The following is a 10,112-nucleotide window of genomic DNA, read 5'->3' as shown; positions in this document are numbered from 1 at the left end:
TCTCTGTCAGTTACCCATTTCATTCACTCGTGAGTGGGATAATACCAACATCCTCACCGCACGTGGGACGAACCACCATCCCAGAAATCACGTCATCCAGTTTAACTAAGCATTTATCCAGAAATAATTCAATTTAATCCATTTCATATACTCACACTTATTTCACAGCCCAAAAACTAGATATCAAACTTTAATAGGGGGTTACAGACAGTTACAAGCTTATCGGGAAAGCCAAACGGTCAAAAGGAAAGTTTAATTCCGAAAATAGGACTTGTGCGTATGCATAACCCTTGTGCATATGCACAAATCGGAAATGGCTTCCCAGCTTGTGCGTACGTGATGATCGGATATTTTATACACTTTTTGACATCATTTTTGTTCATACCCTGGGTCGAGCTGTCCGACCCGAGATGTTCTACTGAGTAGTCAACCGACCTCTTCAGGTTAGGGGAATCCGACCTCTTCTCAAAGAGCTCGGTCAAACCACCAGAAAAGCACAAAAAGGGCCCAACTCGAGGAATACGACCCAAATCCAAAGGCAGCCCAAGCCTATAGAGATAAGGGCGGTTCCCTTGAAGATAAGCTGACTTCACCCAAAGACAAGATATGATAAAGATAACTAACTTATCTTATCTAAAAAGGTCACTCCACATCATTATAAATACACTGGAGCACCCAGGTATAACTCATACTCTGATTCTACTAAAAACCTGCTTAATACCCTTGCTAACTTAAGCATCGAAGTCTCTTGCAGGTACCCCCACCCTCTGGTGACAAAGGATCAGCTGCATCACGAAGTTCAACAAGTCGGACCCAACCGCTCCGGCCGCCACTCACCAGCTGGACACGTCAGCTCCGACCCGTACAAAAGATCTCCTCCGAGATCGACCTACAGTTTCAGGTAACCCTCGGAACATTGGCGCCGTTGCCGGGGAATCTGGAAGACATCCCATCACCATGGCAGACGACCATGACAACGACCATAATTCAGATCTAGAAGATAGAACGCTGCACAAAAATGCGGATACTACACCAAAAGATACCCCAGAATCTAAACTTCTAAAACTCAAAGCCAATCTCAAAGCTAAAGCTACTCGATCCACCCATGAGGACAGCTCTCGCAAGGATCAAGATCCATTCACTAGGGAGATCATGAAGATCAAAATCCCTAAGGACTTTAAACTCCCAGATATGACTTTATACGACGGCATGGCAGATCCCAGCCATCACCTCAATAACTTTAGGAGCCAGATGTACCTCACCGACGCCTCGGACGCAGTCCGTTGCAAAGCCTTCCCGACTACCTTAACCAAAACGGTAATCAAGTGGTTTGACAATCTACCCCCTAGGTCTATCTCAAGCTTCGACGACTTGGCCAAAAAGTTTCTAGCCAGATTCTCTATCCAGAAAGACAAAACCAAGCACGCCCCAAGTTTATTAGGAATTAAACAAGGAGATCGGAAAAGTCTCCGCAGCTACATGAAAAGATTCAACAAGGCATGTCTAGACATACAAATTCTGCCCACAGAAGCGGCCATCATGGGCCTCGTCAATGGCTTGCAAGAAGGGCCTTTTAGCCACTCCATATCAAAAAAGCATCCAACATCTCTAAATGAGGTACAAGAACGGGCAGAGAAGTATATCAACATGGAGAAAAACTCTCGACTAGGAGAGACCTCAAAATCCAGATTCTCCTATTCCTCCCGAGATAAGGACAAAGAATCCAAGAAAAAAGATCAACATGGGAAGAAGATCAAAAAATACCTCAATTATACCCCTCTTCGGGTATCCCTTGTGGATGTCTACAGAGAAGTATGCCATACTGAAAAGATACCTCCATCCCGACCACTCAAAAGCAAAAAAGGAGGAGGAAATCGGGCTGGATATTGTGAATATCATCGAATCTATGGACATTCCACCAACGAATGTTTTGACCTGAAAAATATCATAGAAAAATTGGTAAGAGAGGGAAAGCTAGATCGATATTTGGCGAGCCGAACAGATGATCCCAGAAAAAGAAGAAGAGATGAAGATGTCGGACGGGCTGAACGACCACCTCGTACGCCTGAGAGACATGTCCACATGATACACGGAGGATTTGCAGGAGGAGGGATCTCCAAATCATCTCGCAAAAAATATCTTAAGGAAGTATATCATGTCGAGGGAAGAGAGGAAACACCCAACATCCCCAAAATTACTTTTACCAAGGAAGACGCATCCGGCATTATCTCAGGACACGATGATCCTATGGTCATCATTATCATATTGGCAAATACAAATCTCCACCGCACACTGATAGACCAAGGGAGCTCCGCCGACATCTTGTTCAAAACTGCCTTTGACAAGCTTAGCCTAGAAGAAAAAGAACTCAGAGCATATCCGAACATCCTGTTCGGACTGGGAGACACCCCAGTTCAACCACTTGGATACATCTCACTACACACAACCTTCGGAAAGGGAAACCAGTCAAGAACACTTAAGATAGACTATATCGTGGTCGACGTGAGTTCAGCCTACAATGCCTTAATAGGTCGGACAACATTAAATCAGCTTGGCGCAGTAGTCTCGACCCCACATCTATGCATGAAGTTCCCAACTGAAGAAGGGACAGCTACAATAAAAGCAGACCAGAAGATGGCGCGCCGCTGTTACAATGAAAGTCTAAACCTCAGAGGCAGGGGAGAAGAATTCCATACAATCGAACTTGGTGGAGTTCAGAGGCGGGAAGAATTCCGCCCACAACCCAAAGGCGAAATAGAGAAAGTCCATATCAGAGACATCCTGGACAAAACAACCAATATCGGTACAATCCTAAAAAGAGAGATAAAAGATTCACTCGTACAGTTCTTACGAGATAATGTTGACCTCTTTGCGTGGAAGGCTACAGACATGCCAGGCATAGACCCCAAATTAATGTGCCACAAGCTGGCAGTCTATCCAGGATCTCGGCCAGTACAACAGAGACGAAGAAAGCTCAGACCAGAATGATCCCAAGCTGTGGAAGAGTAGGTACAAGTTCTACTGGAGGCAGAATTCATAAGAGAAGTCAAGTACCCACTATGGCTAGCTAACGTCGTTTTGGTGAAAAAATCAAATGGAAAGTGGCAAATATGCACCGATTACACTGATCTCAACAAAGCCTGCCTAAAAGATCCTTATCCACTCCCAAGTATCGACGCTCTGGTAGATGCCTCCTCCGGATATAAATACCTCTCGTTTATGGACACATATTCGGGATACAATCAAATCCCCATGTACCCATCCGACCAAGAAAAAATTTCATTCTTAACCCCAAAAGCAAACTACTGCTACATCATCATGCCTTTTGGTCTCAAAAACGCGGGAGCTACTTATCAGAGATTAATTTATAAGGTCTTTAAGGATCACATCAGAAAAATCATGGAAGTCTATATGGATGACATGTTAATAAAGACACAAAGTGAAGAGACGTTATTGTCGACCTGACCCAAGTATTCGACACTATAAGAAAGCATGGCATGCGACTCAATCCTGCAAAATGCACCTTCGCAGTAGAAGCTGGCAAATTCTTGGGTTTTATGCTCACACAAAGAGGAATCGAGGCAAATCCGGATAAATGCCGGGCCATACTCGACATGAAGAGCCCGACTTGTGTCAAAGAGGTACAACAACTTAATGGAAGGTTGGCAGCCTTGTCCAAATTTCTAGCCGGATCGGCAATAAGATCTTTCCCCTTCTACGCCACTCTAAGGAAGGGAAAGAAGTTTGAATGGACAACGAAATGCGAGCAAGCCTTCCAAGATTTCAAAAGATTCCTGGGACAACCACCTATCCTAACTCGGCCACGGGAGGGAGAACTACTCACATTGTACCTCGCGGTGGGAAGTCGGACATTAGCCTCAGCACTAGTTCGAGAAGACGACAGTGGGCAACAACCCGTATACTTCATCAGTAAAGCATTACAAGGATCCGAGCTGAACTACCAAAAAGTAGAAAAATTTTCATATGCTCTCATACTAACATCTGGATGACTTCGTCCTTACTTCCAGGCTCACACCATTAGGGTTCGGACCAACCAGCCCATAAAAGAAATTTTGCAGAAAACAGACCTAGTAGGCAGAATCTTACAATGGGCAGTTGAGTTGTCCGAATTTGACCTTCAATACGAAACTCGGACAGCCATCAAGTCACAATACCTGGCCGACTTCATTGCGGAATTCAGACACCCCAGAAATCCCCACAGAATGGAATCTCTACGTGGACGGTTCCTCAAATAAAGCGGGAAGTGGCGCAGGTGTGATAATTGAAAGCGACCAAGGAACCCAAATCGAACTCTCCCTCAAATTCGGGTTCCCTGCCTCAAACAACCAAGCGGAATATGAGGCGCTACTGGCTGGTTTGAAGCTGGCTAGGGAGGTTGGAGCTCAAAACCTTATTATCTTCAGTGACTCACAAGTAGTCACTTCACAAATAACAGGGAGCTACCAAGCCAAAGATTCCACCATGAAAAAGTACTTGGACAAAGTCAGGGAACAGCTCGGACAACTTGAAGAATATGAGGTCCGTCACATACCCCGAGAACAGAATGCCTGAGCTGACGCACTCTCAAAACTAGCCAACACCAAACCAGGGGGCAACAATGGAAGCCTCATCCAAGAAATGCTGCAGAACCCATCAATTTTGGAAGAAGAAAAAGTCCTAGCCATAACAGGTCAGGATCAAGGATGGATGACTCCCATAATTAACTACCTCAAAACAGAAACACTCCCCACAGATGAAAAGGAAGCAAAGAGGTTAAAATGGGAGGCACAATACTACACTATCATAAACAATACGCTATATAAAAGAGGGATTTCAATACCACTGTTAAAATGTGTGCCGACTTCCAACACAAAGGAAGTTCTAGAAGAAGTACACAGTGGCATCTATGACAATTATCTCGGAGCGCTGGCACTTACCAAAAAAGTACTCCGGGCAGGATTTTATTGGCCAACCCTACAAAAGGAAGCCATAGAGTTTGTAAAGACATGTCCACCATGTCAGAAACATGCCAACTTTCACATCGCCTCACCAGAGGAACTCATCAGCGTGACCTCACCTTGGCCATTCGCAAAATAGGGACTCGACCTTCTCGAACCTTTCCCTCAGGGATCGGGACAAGTCAAATTCCTCATAGTAGGAGTAGACTATTTCACAAAGTGGATCGAGGAAAAACCCTTAGCAAACGTCACTGCTCAAAGAAGTCTAAAATTCCTATATAGAAATATTGTCACAAGGTTCGGGGTTTGATGAGCGGATAATTTATACGCTTTTTGGCATTATTTTTAGATAGTTTTTAGTATGATTTAGTTAGTTTTTAGTATATTTTTATTAGTTTTTAAGCAAAATTCACATTTCTGGATTTTACTATGATTTTGTGTGTTTTTCTGTGACTTCAGATATTTTCTGGCTGAAATTGAGGGACCTGAGCAAAACTCTAATTCAGAGGCTGACAAAGGAATGTGGATGCTGTTGGATTCTGACCTTCCTGCACTCAAAATGGAATTTTTGGAGCTACAAGAGTCCAAATGGCGCGCTCTCAACTGCGTTGGAAAGTAGACATCCAGGGCTTTCTAGCAATATATAATAGTCCATATTTTTCCTGAGTTTAGACGATGCAAACTGGCATTTAACGCCAGCTTTCTGCCCTATTCTGGCGTTAAACGCCAGAAACAAGTTGCAAAGCAGAGTCAAACGCCAGAAACAAGTTACAAACTGGCGTTTAACTCCAACGAAGATCTCTACACGTGAAAGCTTCAATGCTCAGCCCAAGCACACATCAAGTGGGCCCGGAAGTGGATTTCTGTATCATTTACTTAATTCTGTAACCCTAGTAACTAGTTTAGTATAAATAGAACTTTTTACTATTGTACTAGGGGTCTTTTTCCCTATTTTCGAATTCATATGCCATTTGGGGAGGCTGGCCATTCGGCCATGCCTAGACCTTGTTCTTATGTATTTTCAACGGTGGAGTTTCTACACACCAAAGATTAAGGTGTGGAGCTCTGCTGTTCCTCGAGTATTAATGCAAAGTACTATTGTTCTTCTATTCAATTTATGCTTATTCTTATTCTAAGATATTCATTCGCACACAAGAACATGATGAATGTGATGATTATGTGACACTCATCACCATTCTCACTTACGAACGCGTGATTGACAACCACTTCCGTTCTACATGAAAACAAGCTAGAGTGTGTATCTCTTGGATTCCTGGTCCACGACGCATGGTTGCCTCTCTTGACAACAGATCCTTCCATTCCATGAGATCAGAGTCTTCGTGGTATAAGCAAGAATTAATTGGCAGCATTTTTTGAGATCCGGAAAGTCTAAACCTTGTCTGTGGTATTTCGAGTAGGATCTGGGATGGGATGACTGTGACGAGCTTCAAACTTGCAACTGTAGGGCGTAGTGACAGACACAAAAGGATAGTAAATCCTATTCCTACACGATCGAGAACCAACAGCTGATTAGCCATGCGGGAAACTGTAGAGGACCATTTTCACTGAGAGGACGGGAAGTAGCCATTGACAACGGTGACACCCAACATACAGCTTGCCATAGAAAGGAGTATGAAGGATTGGATGAATGCAGTAGGAAAGCAGAGATTCAGAAGGAATAACGCATCTCCATACGCTTATCTGAAATTCTCAACAATGAATTACATAAGTATTTCTATCTTTATTTTATGTTTATTTATCTTTTAAATTATTAAAACTCCATAACCATTTGAATCCGCCTGACTGAGATTTACAAGGTGACCATAGCTTGCTTCAAGCCGACAATCTCCGTGGGATCGACCCTTACTCACGTAAGGTTTATTACTTGGACGACCCAGTGCACTTGCTGGTTAGTTGTGCGAAGTTGTGAAAAAGAGTGATATTACAATTGTGCGTACCAAGTTGTTGGCGCCAAATTTCGTGCACCAAGTTTTTGGCGCCGTTGCCGGGGATTGTTCGAGTTTGGACAACTGACGGTTCATCTTGTTGCTCAGATTAGGTAATTTTATTTTAATTTTAAGCTTTTTATTTCTTATTTTCGAAAAGTACAAAAAAAATTAATTAATAAAATCATAAAAACCAAAAATATTTTGTGTTTCTTGTTTGAGTCTAGTGTCAAATTTTAAGTTTGGTGTCAATTGCATGTTTTAATTTTTCTCAAAAAAAAATTTCGAAAATCCATGCATTGAGTTTTGTTCTTCATGATCTTCAAGTTGTTCTTAATGAATTTCCTTATTTGATCTTTGTATTTTCTTGTTTTGTGTCTTTTCTTGTTTTTCATATGCATTTTTGAATTCTTAGTGTCTAGCCATTGAAAATTTCTAAGTTTGGTGTCTTGCATGTTTTTCTTTTCTTAAAAACTTTTCAAAAATAAGTTCTTGATGTTCATCTTGATCTTCAAAGTGTTATTGGTGTTCATCTTGACATTCAAAGTGCTCTTGCATGCATCATGTATTTTGATCTTGAATTTTTATGTTTTGCATCATTTTTATGTTTTTCTCTTCCCTCATTTAAATTCAAAAATAAAAAAAAATATTTCCTTTATTTTGCTCATAATTTTCAAAAATTTGAATTGATTTAGTCATAAAGTTTTAAAATTCAATTGTTTCTCATTAGTCAAGTCAATCTTCAATTTAAAAATTCTATCTTTTTCAAAAATCAAATCTTTTTCATTTTTTTCCAATATTTTCGAAAATTTTAAATTTTGATTTTCAAAATCTTTTTCTTATCTTTATTTCATATTTTCGAAAATCTCACTAACATTTAATGTTTTAATTCAAAAATTTTTCAAGTTGTTACTTGCCTATTAAGAAAGGTTCGATCTTTAAATTCTAGAATCATATCTTTTAATTTCTTATTAGTCAAGTAATCAACTTTAATTTCAAAAATCAAATCTTTTTAAATTTCTTTTCAAATTTTTTTTTTCAAATTAAATTTTCAATCATATCTTTTTCAAAATCAATTTCAAAATCCTTTCTAACTTCTTATCTTTTCAAAAAATTAATTTTCAAATCTTTTTCAATTAACTACTTGACTTTTTGTTTGATTTTAAAAGTTTTCTATTTCAATTATATCTTTTTCAAAACTCCTAACTACTTTTCTCTCTCCAAATTTCAAAAATCACTAACCTCTTTTTTTAAATTCTTTTTAATTAACTAATTGTTTTAAATTTCAATTTTATTTCTTTTTATATTTTCGAATTCTAATTAATTAATTTAATAAAAACAAAGATATTTTCCTTTTATTTTAATTTGAAATTCGAATTCTTCATCTTCTCTCTTCTCCATTCTACTCTCATATTCTTCTCCTCTTCTACTCACATAAAGGAATCTCTATACTATGACATAGAGGATTCCTCTTCTTTCTATTCTCTTCTTTTTCGTATGAGCAGGAACAGGGATAAAGACATTCTTATTGAAGTTGATCCTGAACCTGAAAGGATTCTTAAGAGGAAACTAAGAGAAGTTAAGGCACAACCCTCTGGAGAGGACCTGACAAAAATTTTCAAAAAAGAAGGAGACATGGCCGAACCTAATAACAATGGTGGAGATGCAAGGAAGTTGCTTGGTGACTTTATTACACCCTCTTCTGACTTCTATGGAAGAAGCATCTCAATTCCTGCCATTGGAGCAAACAACTTTGAGCTTAAACCTCAATTAGTTTCTCTAATGCAACAGAATTACAAGTTTCATGGACTTCCATTGGAAGATCCTCATCAGTTTTTAGCTGAATTCTTGCAAATCTGTGACACTGTCAAGACCAATGGAATTGATCCCGAGGTCTACAGGCTTATGCTTTTCCCTTTTGCTGTAAGAGACAGAGCTAGAACATGGTTGGATTCATAACCTAAGGAAAGCCTGAACTCTTGGGAAAAGCTGGTCAGTGCTTTCCTGGCCAAATTCTTTCCACCTCAAAAGATGAGCAAGCTTAGAGTGAAAATCCAAACCTTCAGACAGAAGGAAGGTGAGTCCCTCTATGAAGCTTGGGAAAGATATAAGCAATTGATCAAAAGGTGTCCTATTGACATGCTTCCAGAATGGAGCATCATATGTATATTCTATGATAGTCTGTCTGAGTTGTCAAAAATATCATTGGACCATTCTGCAGGAGGATCTCTTCATCTGAAAACCCCTGCAGAAGCTCAGAAACTCATTGAAATGGTTGCAAATAACCAGTTCATGTACACCTCTGAGAGGAGTCCTGTGAACAATGGGACGCCTCAGAAGAAGGGAGTTCTTGAAATTGATACTCTGAAATTGGCTCAGAACAAAATATTGACTCAGCAAGTCAATATGATTTTTCAGAGTCTGAATGGATTGCAAGCTGCATCCAACAGTACTAAAGAAGCATCTTCTGAAGAAGAAGCTTATGATCCTGAGAACCATGCAATCGCAGAGGTGAATTACATGGGAGAACCCTATGGAAACACATATAATCCTTCATGGAGAAATCATTCAAATTTCTCATGGAAGGACCAACAGAAGCCTCAACAAGGCTTCAACAATAATGGTGGAAGAAATAGGTTTAGCAATAGCAAGCCTTTTCCATCATCTTCTCAGCAACAGACAGAGAATTCTGAACAGAGCCATTCTAACCTGGCAACCATGGTCTCTGATCTATCCAAGACCACACTAAGTTTCATGAATAAAACAAGGTCCTCCATTAGAAATTTGGAGGCACATGTGGGTCAGCTGAGTAAGAAGATTACTGAAACTCCTCCCAGTACTCTCCCAAGCAATACAGAAGAAAATCCCAAGAGAGAGTGTAAGGCCATAACCATGACCAACATGGCCGAACCTGGAGAGAGTGAGGAGGACGTGAGTCCCAGTGAGAAAAGCCTCATGGGATGTCCTCTGGACAGAGGAGAGTTGGTCCTTCAGTTGAATAAGGACTACCTTGTATTCAAGACTCAAAGTTCTCCTTCTATAACCATGGAGAGGAAGCATGAAAAGCTTCTCTCAATCCAGAGTCAAACAAAACCCCCACATTCAAACTCTAAGTTTGGTGTTGGGAGGCCACAGCCAAACTTTAAGTTTGGTGTTGAGAGGCCCCAACCATGCTCTGATTATCTGTGAGGCTCCATGAGAGCCCACT

General features: G+C 40.4%; 1 non-coding gene across 1 annotated transcript; it reads right to left on the bottom strand.

The window, feature by feature from the left end:
- Nucleotides 1-8,941: 8,941 nt before the first annotated feature.
- Nucleotides 8,942-9,049, bottom strand: LOC112780917 (small nucleolar RNA R71). Its single transcript, XR_003191723.1, has one exon. It is a non-coding gene; the product is annotated as a small nucleolar RNA R71 (small nucleolar RNA).
- Nucleotides 9,050-10,112: the final 1,063 nt, after the last annotated feature.

The sequence above is a fragment of the Arachis hypogaea genome, chromosome 19 (assembly GCF_003086295.3).
Source record: "Arachis hypogaea cultivar Tifrunner chromosome 19, arahy.Tifrunner.gnm2.J5K5, whole genome shotgun sequence".
Classification (NCBI taxonomy): Eukaryota; Viridiplantae; Streptophyta; class Magnoliopsida; order Fabales; family Fabaceae; genus Arachis; species Arachis hypogaea.
This window is presented reverse-complemented; position numbering and strand designations above follow the sequence as displayed.